Genomic DNA, 6,287 nt, shown 5'->3' with positions numbered 1-6,287 from the left:
AACAGTATGGATGTAGCTTTTGATGAAATTGAAAGTGATCTCTTACATTACGTGTCTAATAACAGAAATGGTGATTCAGATTTTGGATGTCCTTGCATAAAGATTAAGATTGATCAATGGGAAGGGAACTGTTTGATTGATACAGGTAGCCGAATTTGTAGCATATCTGAACAATTTAGAGACAAGATCCACCATACTAAGAATTTTGTGGAAATGTTCATTGCTTGTGTAAAGATAAGAGGAACTACTGGTAAGCAAAGCAAGTATGTAAAATGTCAAGTACTGCTAATGTTTAGTATAGAGGACAAGGCCTATGAACATGAATGCATAATGATACATAGTCTAGAATAAAATATCCACTATGTCTGTAGATTTATAATACTATATAATTGTGTTTTGTTTGTCACGAATGTAGTATGTAAGCTGATGTAGTTTCTAGAGTTCTGTCTTATCCATTGACTGGGTTTCAATCTAGCTATATATTTATAAAACTATATAACTGTTTTTTGTTTGTCTGGAATTTAGTATGTGAGATGATGTAATTTTGGAAGTTCTGTCTTGTCTATTGACTGAGTTAAAATCTATGATACACTATACAGTTGTGATCTGTAAAAGGTATGTGCTTTAGAATTTGATACATACATGCCTGGAGACTGAATGAGTAGATCTTTTTACAGTTTTGAAATTGGACAATATTCATAATTTGTACTGCAATAGTATCTGAGCATATCTGTGTGTATTACCTTATTAGTCCATTTTTTTGCATGTAACTCTGTTTATTCATGTTTCATAAGTGAACACTTTTCAATTTCACCTGACATAAATCCCATATAATTGACTTTGAAAAGTTACTAAGGAGAACATATCTCATGTGATGTGAAGAAGGTATTGAACAACATATTTAACACAAAAAAACAATGTTTCAGGATTTTATGTGAATGCTAGACAGTAAGTCACCTACCCACTGGAGCATGTGATGAGAACTCTAAGGAGGAAACTGAAAGATGTGGGCGGATCCAATCCCCACTATGCTCTATGGCTGTACCCTGCTGGACCAGTCAACTTGCAAGAGATTGTGGGTGCTGGGTAATGTACTTGAGCATCTGTTGACTGGATCTGTATTGTGACTGATATTTATGAATTGTTAACCAAGACTGCTAAAGACAGTGTTATTCAGCATAAATGGATGTTTTTTCAAGCAGGGGGATTGACGTTCCAATACATTATGTAATTTTAAATCACTATGTATTTTTTATCAGCTGTAAATGAATCTTCTAGGTCTTTGTGTACATAGGTTAGTTTGTATGGACAATTAACAAATAGTGTTGCCGACATCTACTAGTATAAACAATATAACAAGATGTACACATGTCTGCTTTCATACACTGATTCTGGTCCTCAAGCTACTGGATTGTGTCATCATTCAAAGCTAATTATGACACTGTTTACCTGTATTTATCCTGACTATTACAATATTGTATCTGATTGGAACTTGAGTTGTGGATAGACTCACCCTGGTCATTGCAACTATGTGTGTGTACTCGAGGAGAGCGTACAACCATTTATTGAGATTAGATGCTTCTTACAATTACTCTTTGCATATGATTGAACTGACTGTTATAATTATTAACTTTATTCATTTTGCTGTGTCGAAACATTTTTTGCTGGTTTGTACACAGTGGAGTTTCGATTCATGGGTGAGTCCTCACATTGTAAACATAGGCCCTAATATTTGTCCATTATTTCGTCTTTTCATGAGTCAACATGTCCTTAAACAGTATGGTTTATGTGGCCGATTGATCCCTTCTCATGATTGAATATATTCTTCTGCTCTGTACCTGTCGACTCATTCATCTTATACTTAGGCTCTGAAATTTTTTTCTCTTCTCTTTCAAGATTATGAAGGTTTGATTGTATGGATTAAACTTAAAATTTTATATTCTAATAATTGACTTTGTCTCTGTAGTTATTTCTATAGTTTAGTGGTGTAATGTTGTAGTTTTGATTTTGTATTATTTGTCCAGTGACAGTATGTTCCACAGATCTGAAAATCTGAATTCCATATCCTGATATATATTTACAGATATTTTTCTTTTCTGTAATATGTTATGTATCAGATACTTCTATACAATCATATGCTATCCTGGGCATCATTATGTACACTGTTTGGCAAACTTTATAGTCTGTCACAAACTATTGTAAGCATACTGTTTCCAAATTTTGTGAGGGGGATATTGTTATGGGACACTCGTTTCTAACATTACCTTTTTTTATATAGAATCAACTGATACCATTTACACTAGTGATTCTTACATAGGTGAATGTTATCTCATCTGTTTAACTAAAAGAATTTCATATGATTTTGTATACAATGTATTATATTTCAGACTAAAATGTATAAAAAGAAATTAATATGCACAATTAAAATTACTCTCTTTATAGAAATATTTGAAATTACAAACTATCTGGCATACTTAAAATTCATATTATTAATTGCACAGTGTAAAGTGAATTATTAAATATATTTGTGGATTCATTATAAGATAAGGATATAATGTGGTAAAGATTGTTCGTTTGTCAAGAAAGTTTGTAAACCCTTTTTCTTTGTAAACTCTTTGGAATATTGTCAGTTTTGCAGAATGTTAGGAGTAGTGGGCATGCTTCTAATGGAAGCACACATGTGCTTCTAATTTTGTGTACAATAATGTAATTCATGGCTTTATGAAAATTGAGATTGTGAAGTCAGTATGATATAGAAGAATGGGACAAAATAAAAGAAAATCATAGCAACAGATAGTACTTCATCAGTTGTTTAGTCATCTGGAACCCAGTAAGTCAAAATTTCAGCTGCTGCAAGAATGTACCCCTAGCTGCAAGAACTGGAGCCAACAACAAGAGAAAATAAAGATAAGTAGAAAGTTTTTCTTTTGTATATCTTACTCCTCTGCAAGCTTTCAAAATTTGTGCAGAGACAGAGAATTTTAGTGGTGATGTGTGGAACTGTAACATTACAACATGAACTATCGCATTATTAGAGAAGAATATACAAGGATCTTTTTCACCCTGTTTCAGACCTAACCTTGTCATAACAGAGCAGAAAAAATCATTCCAATCCTTTCCTGCCTGGTGAATTCCATACAATCTCTTACAGTGCCACTTATGGGGCTATTCAGATAAGCAGTTTCTACATCAGTGTGTTTGATCTTCCATCCCCTTGGTACTGCTCAGAACCCTCAAGCTACTTTGTCTCTTCACTGGGCTGTAGCTTTTCCATTGATCTACTCCACATATCTGGTTATAACCCAACGTTTTGCTTTGTTGTAAATACCCACTTACTTCCTATAAAATGAACAGCTTTTGATCCGTCAACAAGTTGTCGTGTAATATAGCATTTTAGGTTACTCATCTCTGACTTCAAAGCCTTACACCATTTATCCGTGTGAACTTCTACTGGTGTTAGACCAGACAGATTCACTTGACAGATGGTAGCTAAGAAACATGCAAAGAGACATGAACCCAGTTTTTCAGTTTCACCAGACATGAAGATCATCGTAACTCTACTTTGCTGTCAGCACTGGAAACACCACTTACCAAGTCCATATCACACTCCTCACACACATTACTATTTCCAGTGCTGGTAACTACTCTGCTTATGTATCATAACTATCTTCTCCTTCGACCCCAGATTGGCCCCCATCTCCTTGAACAGCTGTTGACTCAACTGCATTGTCTACAACTGGTCAAGCATTCCTTGATGGTGTGTCTTTGTTACCTGCTGATCTGCAATCAAGAGATACTGTTGATCTGGGAAGCTCAACTGCACTGAATTGGTGTCATCTGCTGTTACCTCATTGGTGTGGGAATCAGCTTTTGTTGTCTGCTTTGTTTTACTTCCTCTGGAAGGCCCGGTTCCTTGTTTTCCATAGCCGTTAGAGGGAATACTCCCTCCTCAAAGATGACATTTCTTCTCAAAAAGATCTTTCTCTGTCTGAGGCTCCACAGACAATATCCTTTTGATCTTGCTGCTACTCCAAGATAAACATATTCTTTGCTCATTCCTCAAGTTTGTCAGATGTCGATGTGCTTGTCAAACTCTGCAGTAAAACACTTTGAGTACTTTCAAATCTTCTTTAACAAGTTATTTTTGCTTCCAGACTTAATATGGGATGTTCTCACCAAGGGATCTTGTTGGGCATCTATTTTGGATGCAGCAGGCCAATGTCAGAGCTCCCCCTGCAAAACCTGTTGGGCAAACCACCTTGGAATGGATGTATGTTTTTGATTCGGGTGTTCAGCTTTTTCGTTGGCTGCAGGAGAGTAAAATGTGCTTTCCTGGTGTAATATTCCCTCTTCCTTGAATAACTTTTCAGATTTGCTGTTGATGTACTGAGTTCCATTGTCCAACTGGAAACTTTTCAGTTGCCTCCATATCTCACACTCTGCACATCCCTTAAAATTGACAAAAGACTCAGACATATCACTCTTCTGCTTTAGTACTTTCACTATTGAATATCTTGAGTGATTATATAGTAGTGTAATAACGTGCTATTGAGTCTGTCTAATATGTTGTTGTTGTTGTCTTCAGTCCTGAGACTGGTTTGATACAGTTCTCCATGCTACTGTATCCTGTGCAAGCGTCTTCATCTCCCAGTACTTACTGCAACCTACATCCTTCTGAATCTGCTTACTGTATTCATCTCTTGGTCTCCCTCTACAATTTTTACCCTCCACGCTGCCCTCCAATGCTAAATTTGTGATCCCTTGATGCCTCAGAACATTTCCTACCAACCGGTCCCTTTTTCTAGTCAAGTTGTGCCACAAACTCCTCTTCTCCCCAATTCTATTCAATACCTCCTCATTAGTTATGTGATCTACCCATCTAACCTTCAGCATTCTTCTGTAGCACCACATTTCAAAAGCTTCTATTCTCTTCTTGTACAAACTATTTATTGTCCATGTTTAACTTCCATACATGGCTACACTCCATACAAATACTTTCAGAAACGACTTCCACACACTTAAATCTGTACTCGATGTTAACAAATTTCTCTTCTTCAGAAACGCTTTCCTTGCCATTGCCAGTCTACATTTTATATCCTCTCCACTTTGACCATCATCAGTTACTTTGCTCCCCAAATAGCAAAACTCTTTTACCACTTTCAGTGTCTCATTTCCTAATCTAATTCCATCAGCATCACCTGACTTAATTTGACTACATTCCATTATCCTCATTTTGCTTTTGTTGATGTTCATCTTATATCCTCCTTTCAAGACACTGTCCATTCAGTTCAACTGCTCTTCCAAGTCCTTTGCTGTCTCTGACAGAATTACAATGTCATAGGCGAACCTCAACATTTTTATTTCTTCTCCATGGATTTTAATTCCTACTCCGAACTTTTCTTTTGTTTCCTTTATTGCTTGCTCAATATACAGATTGAATAACATCGCGGATAGGCAACAACCCTGCCTCACTCCCTTCCCAACCACTGCTTCCCTTTCATGTCCCTCGACTCTTATAACTGCCATCTGGTTTCTGTACAAATTGTAAATAGCCTTTCGCTCCCTGTATTTTACCCCTGCCATCTTTAGAATTTGAAAGAGAGTATTCCAGTCAACATTGTCAAAAGCTTTCTCTAAGTCTACAAATGCTAGAAATGTAGGTTTGCCTTTCCTTAATCTATTTTCTAAGATAAGTCATAGGGTCAGTATTGCCTCACGTGTTCCAACATTTCTGCAGAATCCAAACTGATCTTCCCTGAGGTCGGCTTCTACCAGTTTTTCCATTCATCTGTAAATAATTCGCGTTAGTATTTTGCAGCTGTGACTTATTAAACTGATAGTTCGGTAATTTTCACATCTGTCAATACCTGCTTTCTTTGGGATTGGAATTATTATAGTCTTCTTGAAGTCTGAGGGTATTTCACCTGTCTCCTACATCTTGCTCACCAGATGGTAGAGTTTTGTCGGGACTGCTCTCAGTAGTTCTAATGGAATGTTGTCTACTCCCGGGGCCTTGTTTCGACTCAGGTCTTTCAGTGCTCTGTCAAACTCTTCACGCAGTATCGTATCTCCCATTTCATCTTCATCTGGATCCTCTTCCATTTCCACAATATTATCCTCAAGTACATCACCCTTGTATAGACCCTGTATGTACTCCTTCCACCTTTCTGCTTTCCCTTCTTTGCTTAGAACTGGGTTTCCATCTGAGCTCTTGATATTCATACTAGTGGTTCTCTTTTCTCCAAAGGTTTCTTTAATTTTACTGTAGGCAGTATCTATCTTACCCC

Source organism: Schistocerca gregaria, chromosome 3 (genome assembly GCF_023897955.1).
Source record: "Schistocerca gregaria isolate iqSchGreg1 chromosome 3, iqSchGreg1.2, whole genome shotgun sequence".
NCBI lineage: Eukaryota > Metazoa > Arthropoda > Insecta > Orthoptera > Acrididae > Schistocerca > Schistocerca gregaria.
Note: the sequence above shows the minus strand (reverse complement) of the source record.